General features: G+C 39.4%; 1 protein-coding gene across 2 annotated transcripts in view; it reads right to left on the reverse strand.

Annotated features, from left to right (window-relative positions):
* The window catches only part of TRERF1 (transcriptional regulating factor 1), a 508,752-nt gene that overhangs the window by 201,970 nt on the left and 289,870 nt on the right, over positions 1 to 16,912 (reverse strand). For both annotated transcript variants that reach the window (XM_053712363.1, XM_053712362.1), the window contains exon 3: positions 14,597 to 14,750. The gene's annotated coding sequence lies outside the window, so the exon portion shown is untranslated. The remainder of the gene's footprint in view (positions 1 to 14,596; positions 14,751 to 16,912) is intronic.

Consider the following 16,912-nt stretch of genomic DNA (forward strand, 5'->3'; position numbering starts at 1 on the left):
TATTACTACCTGAATATAAGACTTAGGACTTTTTTCTTTTGGATTAATTTTCTTTTTCATTATCTTTGGACTATCCTTTGGATAAATGCTTAAGGGATCATCCACCTACTTTTGGAAATAGACTGTTAAACAGTAACTCATTCCCTAACAGGGTGAATTTGCCTAGTAGATTTTTCAATCACCGCACCGGGTGTACACCTGTTTTTTTGGCCATAATTCTTTTTCACACATTTTTTTCACATAACTTTTTACACGCTTTTATTTTACATTTTTTACATATCTTTTACATTTTTTTACACGGTTTTATTACACATTTTTTATATTTTTTACACAATTTTATATATTTTTTACACATTTTTTTCACACACATTTTTTCATATTTTTATTTTTACTTTTTTTATATCACCATCCACAAATATTTTTATAATTATTTTTATTTTACTTTTTTCTTTTTTTCTATTTTTCATTTTTTGTACACCAACTTCACTTGGAATCATCCCAACTGGACATATTGGGACACCCACCATATTGGATCACACGGGACCAATCGGGACTTTACCTTTAGGACTCTATTTGGGACATTATTTTCTTTTAGTCTTTTTGTTCATTTTTATGTTTTCATCTATATACTACTACATGTGTTAAATTAAAATAGGTATTACTTTTAAGGCTTCTTAGTTATTATTTTTTCTCAAACTCTATCAGTGCGATATGTATTAACATTTTATATCTTTTTAAACATATTTTTATGCTTCCCCTGTGTAATATTTCAAGTATATTGTCATTTTTCTAATTGGATATTTTTATGATATTTTTATGAGATGTTTATGAGGTTTTTTTATATTGCTCTTACACTTTTTCATATGACCCCACCCCTTTTTTAACCTTTGGATTCCACCTTAAGCTTTCCCACCCTCCACCTGGAGGCTATTCTAGCACTCCCCCCCCCCCCCCTGCACATATCTATACACTATATCTTTGAGATCCGGTTGAGAGATCTTGCTTTTTCTTGGGAGGAGCCTGAGTGGTAGCTTCATTGGTGATGGAGATACCCATTAGCTAAACGGTGAATTGTAGTAAGTAAGTTTTTTGCGGTAGTAGATTTAAAAGTGCTATTGTGGAGGTTATTGAGAAGTCAGATCCTAACAAAATCTGTAAATAAATATCTAATTTTCTCCATAGCTGGGACAGGACCACCACATATGGAGCATGGAGCTCTTGTTGTTACATCCTCTCAAACATTTGTCAGAGGAAGAGGGATAAATACTTTTCAGATGTGTAGGTGTTAAATACCATCTTGTCATGATTTTATTAAGTTCTAAGAACTTAGTTGATGTTGAGGTATTTCTAGTAAAGTCAAATATTTGTTTCCAAGTCTGTGTATCTAATTGTATATCTAACTCTGCCTGCTATTTATGTATGAAGTTGGGAAGTTGTGTTGACTGATTTGTGGTTAAGACTGTTTTTGCTATTGCTAGTGAGTGTTTGGTCTTATAGCTCGTTTATAGGTTTTAATGATGGATCATTAAGTAGTTTGCAAATGGTGATTGTATATCCATATCAGGAAAACACTTGTATACAAGGGATAGAGGGTCGACTCAGTGGGGCTATTAGCTTTAGGGATCCAACACAGTGCCCCTACGTTAGGTGTTTTGTGTATGTGTGAGTCTATTACAACCCAGGCTTTGCACTGTGCATTTCTATGCCCATCCAAGACTCTCTGCAGACAAGTTGATTTGTAATATGTTTCTATGCAGGGAAGGCCTATTCCTCCATGTTTTTGAGTTCTATATAGTGTGTTTTTATTCATTCACGGTTTTAAAGATCCCCATACATAGGTATTTAACATTGATTGCCATTTTTTGAGGTGTTGGGGTGGGATTAAAAATGGGAGTGCCTGTAAGATATATAGGAATCTAGGTAGGGTAGTCATTTTTAGTGTCTGAATCCTCCCCCACCATGAGAAGGGGCATTTGGGCCATTGTGTTTTTTTGGATTTCTGTGAATAATGCATTATGACTGAGAGTAAATAATTGTTTATGATTAGGGGTGAGGCGTATGCCGAGGTAGGTAAGTGCTTTAGTTTGGAGCCTGTATGGGCTTGCTTCAATTAGGGTTTTTAATGTTGGCTTGGGAAGATTGATATTTAAAATGTCTGATTTAGAGTAGTTGATTGAAAAGTACGAGAGGTCTCCAAATAAGTCAAATTCTTTTGTTACCGCAGGAAGGGAGTTGTGTGGAGATGTCAATAATAGAAGGATGTCATCTGCGTATAGTGATATCTTGAGGTTATTATTCTCTAAGAGCATCCAATTATTCTTGTTATGTTGTCTTATTCTAGCTGCCAGAGTTTTAATACTAAGGACAAATAGTAGTGGGGATAGCAGACATCCCTGTCTTGCTCCATTATAATAACCTTTTTTCCTTGTGGATCTCAACTGCGGAATATGATGGAATGTATGCCTTAAATGGAAGATACAATGGGTGTGTTTCAATGTATCTAAGGTCTTGGCAAAATTTTACTATAGAATTCGTGTAAGCTGGTTAGTAACTCTGATTCAGGTTATGCTGTGTAATTGGTAAGAACTGAGAATCCTTTAAATCAGAGCTTGATGGAATAGTGTAAGGATTGAGGCTTGTTTTAGTTGATCTGTTTAACCCTCTTGTTACACCTGTTGTTAATTTTAGTGAAGCTTGTGGTATAGACTTAATAGAAGTGGCGAGTAAGTAAGCAAGTCCTCAATAACTTCTCTGTCTGAGCTCCTGTAACAAAGATTGGAGATCCGAGAGGTTCGCACTGCACGCCCTGTCTGTGGCTGTGAGTTGTAACGCTGTGAGAGCTGACAGGCTGCAGCGTCGGGGAATCAGTGAGCTGAGGAGCGGCTGTGTTGACTGACAGCTGGAGATTTGAGCACGCTCAGACTTAGGGTGTGTATAGGCTGCGGCTGGAAACGGAATCCTGCAGCAGTTAAGAAGTTTATTATACAAGTAAGTTTTATTGTGCGCTTGTTGAGAGCGGTCCGTTTGGTAGGAGATAGCTTGGCAGCGTGAATGGCCGCAAGTGTTACAGCGTTATTGCAGGTAGCTGAATTGACTCCGGTGAAGACAAAGTAAGGCTGATAGGAAAGTCCCGTAAATTACAGTCTTTAAATCCTAACAGGAGGTTTAAGTGTTACCACTCGAGAAGAGGTGGCAAAGGCTGTTGGTAATTCCAAATTGTATCCTTAATCAGGTAGTTCCTTTAGAGTAAGGAGAATCTTTGCGGCTGCACTGTATGGCTGTTAGTGCAAAACTAAACAACAATACTGAAGCAAGGTAGAGGGCGTGTCCAGGGTTTAAATAACCTTACAAGGTGAGAGTGAAGGTAAATTAAAGGGGCAGGAAGGAATAGGAATAAATCCGTGACATATCCCCCTCCTCAAGGGAGCTGCCCTGCAGCTATAAACCTCGGACGGTCCGGATTCCGTCTGTGGAAGATGGAGACCAATCTGGGGGCATGTACATGCGAGGACGGTTCCCATGAATCTTCGTCATCTGAATAACCCATCCAGTGGATCAGATATTGTAAAACACCATTGTAGATACGGGAGTCCCGTATAGATTCAACTTCGTATTCGTCACCCGGGTCAGGTATAGTCTCCGGAGAAGTTGGAATGGTGACGTGTCTCGTTTCTCGATAAGGTTTCAACAGGGACACATGGAAAGTGGGATGCAACCGGGAGTTAGATGGTAGTTGTAGGGTTACTGCATTCTGGTTAATTATCTTCTTGATTGGATAGGGACCAATAAAGGCTGCACTAAATTTCTTACATGGAGTCTTGAGTTTGATGTTCTTGGTGGACAACCAAACTAGGTCACCAACATTGTAAGTCGGGGGTTGGCGTCGACGTAGATTGTAGTAATGACATTGATGGTTTTGAGCTTCTCTGATGTGGGTTTTCAGTTCAGAAAAAAGGTCTTGTAGGTTCTTGGTGAGATCATCGAGCTTCGGGCAATTTGAATCCATTCTGGGATGCAGTTGGAAGGTAGGGTGATATGCATAGTTTGCAAAAAATTGAGTTTTAAGAGTAGAAGAACTTGTGGAGTTATTGTAGGCGTATTCTGCCATTGCAAGGGTGGATGTCCACTGGTCCTGATGGTTGGAGCAATAGGAGCGTATATACTGTTCGAGCCATTGGTTTATTCTCTCCGTTTGGCCATTAGATTGAGGGTGGAAAGAGGAGGAAAAGCGGAGTTCAACCTGCATGTTGTCACATAGGTGTCTCCAAAAGCGAGAGGTGAATTGACTACCTCTGTCAGTTACTATGGACTCTGGTAGACCATGTAATTTTACGATATTATTTAGGAATAGGACGGCAAGTTCAGAGGAGGTGGGTAGCTTGTGATATGGCAAGAAATGAGCCATCTTGGTTAGATGGTCGACTACCACAAGTATGGTGTTGTAACCATTTGACAAGGGAAGTTCGACTATAAAATCCATTCCAATGGTTTGCCAGGGACGGTCAGGGATTTGTAGGGGTAACAACAGCCCGAATAGAGGTTTCTTTTCAGTCTTGGAAATAGTGCAAACGTGACAGCTTTGGACGTATTTTTTCACTGAGGATCTGATAGTAGGCCACCAGTAAGTACGAGTGAGGAGATCAAAGGTCTTATTGATACCAAGATGCCCTGCCATGGGAGAGTCATGATGTTCTTTTAGTAAGTTATCACGTAACGAGGAAGGAACATAGATTCTTCCTTGATGATAATAAAGGCCATCATGTCCTAAGGTGAGATCCAGTGAGGGAATGGAGTCATCCCGATTCTGGAGAATTTTCAGAACATCAGGGTAAGGAGGCGATAATGCAATGATATGATCAGTAGGAATGATCGTACTAGGAGTGTTGTAAGAAGGAGGTTCTGAATCCTTCCTAGACAGAGCATCCGCCTTCCCGTTCTTGCTACCCGGTCTGTATGTTATATGGAAATCAAAACGGGAGAGGAATAAGCTCCACCTTAATTGTCGGGAGGATAAGGTGCGGTTTGTCAGGAGGTATTCTAGATTTTTGTGGTCCGTATATATAAGGATCGGATGTTTAGTGCCCTCTAGAAGATGTTGCCAGTTTTCTAGGGATACCTTGATGACTAACAACTCCTTTTCGCCTACAGGGTAATTGAATTCGGCTGGAGTCATTACTCGGGAGAAGTAGGCTACAGGGTGGAGTGGTTCTTCTGGGGTTTTCCGTTGTGAGAGAATGGAACCGAGGGCATAGTTGGAGGCGTCAACCTCGAGTACATAAAAAGAATCTTGATCCGGGAATTTTAAAATTGGTGCTTTAGTAAAAGCGTTTTTGAGATGGTTGAAAACAGAATGTGTTTTTTCAGTCCAGACAAATGGTTTTTTGACGCTGGTGAGGGTCGTTAGAGGTTTGGTCAGAGCTGAATAATTCCTGATGAACTTCCTATAGTAATTGGAGAATCCCAAGAATTTTTGGAGGTCCTTTTTAGAAGTAGGGGTAGGCCAGTTCTTACTAGTGTCAACCTTGGAGTCATCCATCTGAATTCCTGAGGGTGTAATGGTGTAACCCAGAAATGTGATATCAGAGGTATGAAAAATGCATTTTTCTAACTTAGCGAAGAGGCGGTGCTGTCGTAACCGTGAAAGCACCGAACGGACGTGTTTCTTGTGTTCAGCGATGTTGTTGGAGTATACAAGATATCGTCTAGGTACACAACGACACAGATGTCTAGGAGATCACGGAAAACATCGTTGATAAAATATTGGAACGTCGTCGGGGCGTTGCAAAGCCCAAATGGCATCACCTTATACTCGTAGAGCCCATATCTTGTTCAGAAGGCGGTGAGCCATTCATCGCCCTTACGGATTCTGACGAGATTATAGGCTCCACGGAGATCTAATTTAGTATATAAGGTTGCTTGGCTGAGACGTTCTATGAGTTCAGGAATCAATGGTAACGGGTAACGGTTTTTGACTGTACGTTTGTTAAGCTGTCTATAATCGATGATGGGACGAAGTGAATGATCCTTATTCCTTACGAAAAAGATTCCTGCTCCAGCGGGAGAGGTAGATGGTTGTATGAACCCTTTCCTTAAATTTTCAGAGAGATAGTGTTTTAGGTGTTCTAATTCGGGTTGTGAGAGAGGATATATATGTCCATAAGGAATCGAAGATCCAGGTGCAGTTCAATAGGACAGTCGTATGGACGGTGTGGTGGGAGAGTTTCGGCTTCTTTTTCGCTGAAGACATCTTGGAAATCATGATATTCTTCTGGAAGAGCTGTAGGAATGAGACTGCAGACCACGGAGTGAACAAAGCAGGTGGTTTTACAGAATTCTGAGAGGAATTCAACTTCTAGACAATCCCAGTGAATGGTGGGTTGGTGGGTTTGCAGCCATTGTAACCCGAGTACCAGTGGGAAAATAGGGGAAGAAATTACATCGAAGCTGATGTATTCGGTGTGTCCTGAAGCAGTAAAGACTCTAATAGGAACAGTTTGATGTGTAATTGGACCTGAACTAATGGTATTACCATCAATAACTCTAATACACACGTGTCTTGCTTTCAATACAGTGGGTATTTTATTTACAGTGACATAAACAGTATCTATATAAGATGACTGTGCCCCAGAATCGATGATAGCCTCACAGGGTAGTTGGTGTTGATCCCACTGTAAAACAAGAGATAAGGAACAGTAAGCTACATGTTTTATGTTAGTAGTTAGACATGTAGTTTCTCTGATGCACTTACGTCTTTTTTGCCTTAGGAGGATAGGGCAATCCTTCACAGAGTGTGCATTGGAAGCACAGTACATGCATAAGTTGTTAATGCGTCTGCGGTTCCTTTCTTCAGGCTGTAAAGGTCCTTTTGTAAGCCCCAGGTCCATGGGTTCAGAAGTTTGGTTCACATTAGCTTTATAATGGGAGGCAGAAGGTCTACTAGTGGTATCCAACCCTTGTCTTTCTGTTTTGCGTTCCCGCAACCTTCTGCCTATCTGAATACTTAGTGTGATAAGACCTTCCAAAGTCTTAGGAAGCTCTGTACGAGCTAGTTCGTCTTTTATTGCATCATTTAGTCCTAGGCGGTACTGGTTCCTTAATGCAATTTCACTCCACTCAGTATCTTTGCTGTATTGCTTGAATTCGGTTAGATATTCTTCGACATGCTTTTTTCCTTGTTTAAGGGACCTCATTTTAGTTTCTGCTGTGAGCTGAGTATTGATGTCTTGGTAGAGGGTTGCCATCTCCTTAAAGAAGTCTTCGACAGAAGTGAGTATGGGATGATCTTGTTCAAAGAAGGAATCTGCCCACTTGCGCGGTTCCCCTCTGAGGAAGGAAATAACAGTCAGAACCTTAACTCGTTCGGTTGCGTATGTTTTAGGCTTTAAGCTGAAAAGCAAGTTGCAGGAATTCCTAAACTGGGAGAACAGAGCCCTGTCACCATGGAATTTTTCAGGCATTGAAACTTGAGGTTCTGGAGTGGTCTCAGTAGAGGGTGGCTTGCTGATGGACTCTTTTATTATATTACTGAGAGTAACATTCTGTATCTGTAATTCCCTGAGACCATGACTCAGTTTATCAACTCTCTGTGAGAGTGCGTGGATAAACTGGGGTAATTCCGCTGGATCCATGTTAGGGCTTCAGTATTATCTAATAACCTTTTTTCCTTGTGGATCTCAACTGCGGAATATGATGGAATGTATGCCTTAACTGGAAGATACAATGGATGTGTTTCAATGTATCTAAGGTCTTGGCAAAATTTTACTATAGAATTTGTGTAAGCTGGTTAGTAACTCTGATTCAGGTTATGCTGTGTAATTGGTAAGAACTGAGAATCCTTTAAATCAGAGCTTGATGGAATAGTGTAAGGATTGAGGCTTGTTTTAGTTGATCTGTTTAACCCTCTTGTTACACCTGTTGTTAATTTTAGTGAAGCTTGTGGTATAGACTTAATAGAAGTGGCGAGTAAGTAAGCAAGTCCTCAATAACTTCTCTGTCTGAGCTCCTGTAACAAAGATTGGAGATCCGAGAGGTTCGCACTGCACGCCCTGTCTGTGGCTGTGAGTTGTAACGCTGTGAGAGCTGACAGGCTGCAACGTCGGGGAATCAGTGAGCTGAGGAGCGGCTGTGTTGACTGACAGCTGGAGATTTGAGCACGCTCAGACTTAGGGTGTGTATAGGCTGTGGCTGGAAACGGAATCCTGCAGCAGTTAAGAAGTTTATTATACAAGTAAGTTTTATTGTGCGCTTGTTGAGAGCGGTCCGTTTGGTAGGAGATAGCTTGGCAGCGTGAATGGCCGCAAGTGTTACAGCGTTATTGCAGGTAGCTGAATTGACTCCGGTGAAGACAAAGTAAGGCTGATAGGAAAGTCCCGTAAATTACAGTCTTTAAATCCTAACAGGAGGTTTAAGTGTTACCACTCGAGAAGAGGTGGCAAAGGCTGTTAGTAATTCCAAATTGTATCCTTAATCAGGTAGTTCCTTTAGAGTAAGGAGAATCTTTGCGGCTGCACTGTATGGCTGTTAGTGCAAAACTAAACAACAATACTGAAGCAAGGTAGAGGGCGTGTCCAGGGTTTAAATAACCTTACAAGGTGAGAGTGAATGTAAATTAAAGGGGCAGGAAGGAATAGGAATAAATCCGTGACATCCATTTCCTATTTCTAAGCTCTCGGAAAGGAGTCCATTTATTCTAACCTTGCCTGTTGGCGTATGGTAAAGGGTTTTAATTATAATTATAATCATGTTTCCAAAGCCAAATTTTTGTAGGGTTTGGAACAAGAAGGGCCAGTGAAGGCAATCTGTGGATAGGAAGATGGTTTCTATTTTGTTGATCTTAGCGAATTTCATAAGTTGGAGGGCCCTGATCGTATTGTCCCTAGCCTCTCTACCTGGGACAAAGCCCACCTAATCCATGTGTATTAGGGACGGTAGAATGTGGTTGATGCGTGTAGCTAATATTTTCGCATATATCTTGAGGTCAGTGTTAAGAAGTGCTTTGATTTCTGTGTTTGTGGTAAAGCAATATTGTTGTAATCGATTAGTAAGTAATCAATTCTTAAGAATGTTTTTTGGGTGTGTGAGTAATAAGAGTAATCACAAGAGCGAGGGTGTTGCAGTCTACATATATCGATGAGTGTGTTATTATTTAAGCTTTCTAGGATGAGACTGCGGTTGTGCACTCTCTGTGCCCTTTTGTTGGAGATGCTACAATTAATATTGCAATGCGAGTTTCAAGTATTTTTTCATTGGCTCTTTTGATAAATCTGTCTTGCTTGATGTTGGGGGCATAGAGGCAGGCTAGTGTTTCTTGGATAAATATAATCTCTCCTTTCAGTTTTTTAAAATAGTTTATTGCAATAGATTTTTTAGTGGGCGAATTAAGGCCTCTGCAATTTTTGCAAAAGAAATGTAATTTATTTTAGGGCCATTTGTTCATCATTTGGGGTTTTGCATTGTATGAGTAGGAGGTATGTGTTTGGTATTGCTAGGATTGATAAAGGCTCCCCCATCAGCCCTGCATGTTGCAATAATAGCAATCTTATAAAGAGTCCTGTTGGAGCTTAGGGTGTCTATTCATCGTATATATACATTTTCTCTTCTAGATATATCTAGATTAGGCAGATTATAGTGTTGGTGTACAGGACTGTTGTTAAGTCCTGGAAAATTGATAACAAAACATGTAAACAACAAAGTCAATAATAACATAAACATAAACAAGAACATAAACAACAAAAAATGTGTTGTTTCGGCTATCTAGGGGGGTAAGTAAAGAGTGTATCACAATTTACTGCAGAACTAAGGGTTGTATTGTTAGTAAGGTGGTGTTTGAGTGTTTGTGTTTAAGAGTATGTGAGGAGGGTGTAGGTGTGTAAGTGTTGGATGGGTGTATAGTTATTGTGTAAGTGTTGTGGTTAATGAATGAAGGTAGGTATTTGTAAGCGTGTATGCTTTGTAGTGCAGTGTTTTTCAACCAGTGTGCCGTGGCACACTAGTGTGCCGTGAGAGATCCTCAGGTGTGCCACGGCAGACTGACAACAGTGTGACATATTTTTTAAACTTTGCTTGTTTTTTACTCCCAGTGCAGGGGTAGTTTGTAGGAGGCATGGCATAACAGCACAATACATACAGTATGTGTGTGTTTGTGTGTATGTGTATATATATATATATATGCTGTATTAGGATACAATGTGTGATTTTTTTTAAATTTTGGGATGGTGGTGTGCCACAGGATTTTTTAATGTAAAAAAGTGTGCCACGGCAAGAAAAAGGTTAAAAATCACTGTTGTAGTGTATGAAGGGTGTCTCTAATAATAAAAAAATAACATTTGCATTCTGTTAGTGCATTATTACTGGTTGCAAAATTTCAGTAACAAGTAGGTAAATATTGAGGTTTATATCATTTGAAAAGGATACCATAAGTTTTTGCCATTAATATGAGTCTGTTCTTCATGTAGTCTTGGTCTTTGTTTCTCAGCTTGAAGGTTCATGATCTGGGCATTAACACCTTACTATGCAACTGGATTTTGGATTTTTTTGACCACAATAGATCATAATCAGTAAAAATAGGTAACCATATTTCTTCTACCCTGACCCTTAATACCGGTGTTCCACAAGGGTGTGTATTGAGCCCACTTTTATACTCCCTCTTTACTTATGACTGTTTGCCTAAGTATGAGTCTAATAACATCATCAAGTTTGCTGATGACACTACTGTGATAGGCCAGATCAGTAATAACGACAAGTCAGCTTACAGAGAGGAAATAATGCACCTGGTTACATGGTGTGCTGAGAATAACCTGTATTTAAATATCAAAAAGACTAAAGAAATCATCATTGATTATAGAAACTCCAAACGCTGTTTACATCTGCCCATTTATATAAATGGAACTGTGTTTGAACGAGTATCAAGTTTTAAATTTGTGGGCATACATATTTATGAAGATTTGTCTTGGTCTCTGAATACCTCAATTTTAGTGAAGAAGGCTCAACAACGTCTTTATTTTTTAAGATCATTGAAAAAAGTTAATTTATCCACCCAGATTTTGGTTAACTTCTGCCGCTGTACTATTTAGAGTATTCTTACAAATTGCATTACTGTATGGTATGGAAACTGTACTAATTCTGATCGTAAAGCCCTGCAACGGGTAGTTAAAACTGCCCAGTAAATTATAGGTGTTCAGCTACCTCCTATTGAAGATCTTCAAAGTAGACGTAGTCTTCAAAAGGCCTATCATATTATTCAAGATCCTTTTCATGCCAGTAATAGTATATTTGCCCTATTACCATCTAGGAGGCATTATAGGAGCTTAAAAGGCAAATCAGCCAGACTTCGGACTAGCTTCTTTCCAAGAGCCATTACCTTGTTAAACAACAATTCTTGAATTTTTCTAAATTTTTCTTTTATGCCCATACTTTTTAACTTTTTATCCTTTTTATCTTTTTTATCTTTTATTGATGGACTTCTTATTTAACAATAGAGCAAGTGCTGAATTAATGGTTGCTTAATTTAATCCAACAGTTTATTCTGCCAATGGTCTTTACTTACTCCACTTTTTTTTGACATGATTCACCTCACATTACATAATGTAAATTTACACATAGGCCTCTAGTTATGAAGCCGTCTACTTACCTGCATTCACCGGCCCAATACGCTTGCCTAAGCTCGCCTCACATCGCCTCCGCGGACCTGAATACGCTCGCCAATGTTATCAATAAATATGTCAAAAAGCCGCGCACCAAGTATGGGGCGATGAGCAGCGGACTGTGATAGTTATCACTCATCAATCTTGCTGCTCTTCGGCTTTTTTACAGCTTTATTGATACCCCTGTCACTAAGCACTCACACTATACTATACTGTTCTACCCCCCTATACCGGCGCCCCCGGAGCCCCCCGCAACAAAATAAAGTTATTAACCCCTAAACCGCCGCTCCTAGACCCCGCCACAACTCTAATAAATATATTAACCCCTAAACCGCCACTCCCGGACCCCGCCACCACCTACATTATACCTATTAACCCCTAATCTGACGCCCCCTATACCGCCGCCACCTACATAAACTTATTAACCCCTATCCTGCCGATCCCGGACCCCGCCGCAACTAAATAAATTGTTTAACCCCATAAACCGCCGCTCCCGGACCCCGCCGCAACTATAATAAATATGTTAACCCCTAAACCGCCGCTCCCGGACCCCGCCGCCACCTACAAAATACCTATTAACCCCTATGCTGCCCCCCTACACTGCCGCCACTATAATAAAATTATTAACCCCTAAACCTAAGTCTAACACTAACCCTTACACCCCCCTAACTTAAATATTAATTAAATAAATCTAAATAATATTACTCTTATTAACTAAATTAATCCTATTTAAAACTAAATACTTACCTATAAAATAAACCCTAAGATAGCTACAATATAACTAATAGTTACATTGTAGCTATTTTAGGATTTATTTTTATTTTACAGGCAACTTTGTATTTAATTTAACTATGTACAATAGTTATTAAATAGTTATTAACTATTTAATAACTACCTAGCTAAAAGAAATACAAATTTACCTGTAAAATAAATCCTAACCTAAAGTTACAATTAAACCTAACACTACACTATCATTAAATTAATTAAATAAATAAGCTACAAATACCTACAATTAAATACAATTAAATAAACTAAACTAAATTATATAAAAAAAAACACTAAATTACAGAAAATAAAAAAATATTACAAGAATTTTAAACTAATTACACCTAACACTACACTATAATTAAATAAATTCTTCCTATTTAAAACTAAATACTTACCTGTAAAATAAACCCTAAGATAGCTACAATGTAATTAATAATTACATTGTAGCTATTTTAGGATTTATTTTAATTTTACAGGTAACTTTGTAATTATTTTAACTAGGTACAATAGTTATTAAATAGTTATTAACTATTTAATAACTACCTAGCTAAAAGAAATACAAATTTACCTGTAAAATAAATCCTAACCTAAGTTACAATTAAACCTAACACTACAATATCATTAAATTAATTAAATAAATTAGCTACGAATACCTACCATTAAATACAATTAAATAAACTAAACTAAATTACAAAAAAACAAAACACTAAATTACAGAAAATAAAAAAATATTACAAGAATTTTAAACTAATTACACCTAATCTAAGCCCCCTAATAAAATAAAATAAAAAAATAATAATAAAAGTCCCTACCCTATTATACATTACAAAGTAATCAGCTCTTTTACCAGCCCTTAAAAGGGCTTTTTGCGGGGCATTGCCCCAAAGTAATCAGCTCTTTTACCTGTAAAAAAAAATACAACCCCCCCAACATTAAAACCCACCACCCACATACCCCTACTCTAACCCACCCAAACCACCCTTAACTAAACCTAACACTAACCCCCTGAAGATCTCCCTACCTTGAGTTGTCTTCACCCAGCCGGGCCGAAGTCTTCATCCGATGGGGCAGAAGAGGACATCCAGACTGGCAGAAGTCTTCATCCTATCCGGGCAGAAGAGGGCATCCGGACAGGCAGACATCTTCATCCAAGCGGCATCTTCTATCTTCATCCATCCGACGAGGAGCAGCTCCATCTTCAAGACCTCTGGCATCCTTCCTGGCCGACGGACTAACGATGAATGAGGGTTCCTTTAAATGACGTCATCCAAGATGGCGTCCCTCAAATTCCGATTGGCTGATAGGATTCTATCAGCCAATCGGAATTAAGGTAGGAAAAATCTGATTGGCTGATTGAATCAGCCAATCAGATTCAAGTTCAATCCGATTGGCTGATCCAGTGTTTGTTTGTTTTTTGTAATTTAGTTTAGTTTATTTAATTGTATTTAATTGTAGGTATTTGTAGCTAATTTATTTAATTAATTTAATGATAGTGTAAAAATTTTTGTGTTACGTTAAAGCGCAACACTTATCCCATCACTAATATCTCTGCACTATCGATAAAAAGTATAGTGCCTGCTAAAAATGGTTGACCTTATTTAGATTCTCTGGTTAAACATTTTTACCATGCACATTATCAGATATCAGATTGCGCGCTATTTTAAGGGCGGCCCTGAGCACAAGATAACGCACCATGCTTTACCGATTTCCTCCACTTGTAATCTTGCCCTTAATGTTTCAGATAAAATATATATATATTTCACACTTTTGATACTCAATTGAGTTTTGTTTTATCAAAGATATGGGCCCATATTTATCAAGGTCTGTCGGACCTGTTCCGACAGTGCGGATCAGGTCCGACAGACCTCACTGAATATGGCGAGCAATACACTCGCCGTATTCAGCATTGCACCAGCAGCTCACAAGAGCAGACGGACAGGTTATGGAGCAGCGGCCTTTGTGACAGCTCCTTCATAACTGCTGTTTCTGTCGAGCCTGCATTCAGAGCTTGATAAATAAGCCCCAAAGACTGATTTCTGACAAGTTTGAAAATATAAAGACATAAATTATATATGTATGCTGATTAAATAATGTGTAATGCTATACTGATGTTAGTGATTTGTATTAAATATTCATGAGAAACAACACCTTAAATTACATAAGTGAATGACTCCAGTGGAACTTACGTTTTACTTAAACAGAAGGTAACACTCCTTAATTTGCACTGGAAGACTTAAAAAGCCATGACTGTAGACTTGCAATTAATGTGTCCCAAAGCTGTAAGAGTTTCTCATGTCTTCATCCAATTCACAATATCCATGGTTTGCTAAAGAAGGGTTCCTAGACAGAATTAAAACCCATAATATTAACAGTGTGTATATATAAATAAATAAAAAGTCAGATGAAATATTTACTGGCTGTGCCATATTCTCTGTGTTCCCTGTTATCCTCATATAATGATATAAATATGTAATTTGTGATATCTAATGCTCATATAAAATAATAAAAAAAATTATCATAAGAAAACTGGTTTTAAAGGGACATAAACACTGATATTGTAATATAAAATGTACTTTGCAATTTACTTTATTTGTATTATTGTAATGATAATGTAGGTATGTAGCTGACAAGGGGCTGCAGACCCAGACGTCTAATTCCTGGTCTGACATGGGTATGTGGCTGACTGGGGGCTGCAGGGCCATGGGTCTGATCTTAGGTCTTATGTGGGTATGTAAATGACACAGGGTTGCAGGCCCAGAGGTATAATTCCAGGTCTGACGTGGGTATGTGGGGGCTGCAGAGCCGTGCGTCTGATCTTAGGTGGGTATGTGGCTGACAAACGAGGTGCAGTGATTGGTCTGATCTGGGGATGAGGTGACAAATTGCAGTGCTAGGCTGTATGAGCTGACGTATAATGTGGATGTGTGGCTTACAAACATGCTGCAGTGCCGGGGCTTATAAGCTAAGGTCTGAAATGGGGTTGTGACTGACAGACGAGCTGCAATGCCAGGGTATACAAGTTGAAGTCTGATGTGCATGTGTGGCTGACAGACGGGCTGCGGTGCCAGGGTGTATGAGGTGAGGTCAGATGTGGATGACAGACCGGCTGCTTTGCCAGGGTATACAAGTTGAGGTCTGAAGTGCAAGTGTGGCTGACAGACGGGCTGCGGCGCCAGGGTGTATGAGGTGAGGTCAGATGTGGATGACAGACCGGCTGCTGTGCCAGGGTATACAAGTTGAGGTCTGATGTGCATGTGTGGCTGACAGACGGGCTGCGGTGTCAGGGTTTATGAGGTGAGGTCAGATGTGGGGATGTGGATGACAGACAGGCTGCAGTGCCGGGTATCAAAGCTGAGGTCTGATGAGAATATGAGGTCTGGTGTGGGGATGTGGCTGACAGATGGGCTGCAGTGCCAGGGTGTATGAGCTAAGGTCTGATGTGGGGATTTGACAGAGAGGCTGCAGTTCCAGGGTGTATGAGCTGAGGATGTGTGGCTGACAGACAGGCTGCAGTGCCAGGGTGTATGAGCTCAGGTCTGATGAGAATATGAGGCTGACAGACGGGCTGCAGTGCCAGGGTGTATGAGCTCAGGTCTGATGAGAATATGAGGCTGACAGATGGGCTACAGTGCCATGGTGTATGAGCTCAGGTCTGATGAGAATATGAGGCTGACAGACGGGCTGCAGTGCCAGGGTGTATAAGCTCAGGATATGTGGCTGACAGACGGGCTGCAGTTCCAGGGTGTATTAGCTCAGGATATGTGACTAAAAGAGGGAATGCAGGGCCAGGGGTCTCATTTAAATAAATTATTTATTTTCTTTTTAAGAAAAGTTAATTGTTAAGGGGCAAATAGATTACACATATAATATTCTTCCTGACAAGTAATTTATTTTCTGGTAATATTTCCTGGTGTCTGAAATGTATTTAAACACAATAAATTACATAAAAAATTGCAATAAAAAATATTGAAAACAATTAAAAAATGTATTTTAGAATAAAGAATCAATTGTTATATGTGGAATATATTTTGATCTGTGACTTGCTTAAAAAAAATAGTCATATCTCCCCTACTGTTTGCCATTACAGTGGAAATACTTGCAATTCAAATCAGAAATGACCCTAATATCACTGGAATCCCGTTTGGCAATATCCATCAGACTTGTCTTCTTTTTGCAGATGATATTATCTTCACATTACAGGCACCAAAAACCTCTCTCCCTGCCCTCATACAAGTATTAGAGTTATATAAACAGTTTTCTAATTACTCTATAAATATGGAGAAATCGAGCATCATTCCCATTCATATAAACCCCACAGAACTAGACTTCCTCCAAAACGACACCCCTTTTTGTTGTCACAAGCTCCCTAAGATATTTTGGACTTAATATTCCTACTAACCCTCAGGATTTGTTCCACGAGAACTTTCTAAAGCTTCAAACCGTAGTCTTCCCATTACTAGATATGTGGCATAAACAGGGACACTTATCTTGGACAGGCCGAA

Source organism: Bombina bombina, chromosome 4 (genome assembly GCF_027579735.1).
Source record: "Bombina bombina isolate aBomBom1 chromosome 4, aBomBom1.pri, whole genome shotgun sequence".
Classification (NCBI taxonomy): domain Eukaryota; kingdom Metazoa; phylum Chordata; class Amphibia; order Anura; family Bombinatoridae; genus Bombina; species Bombina bombina.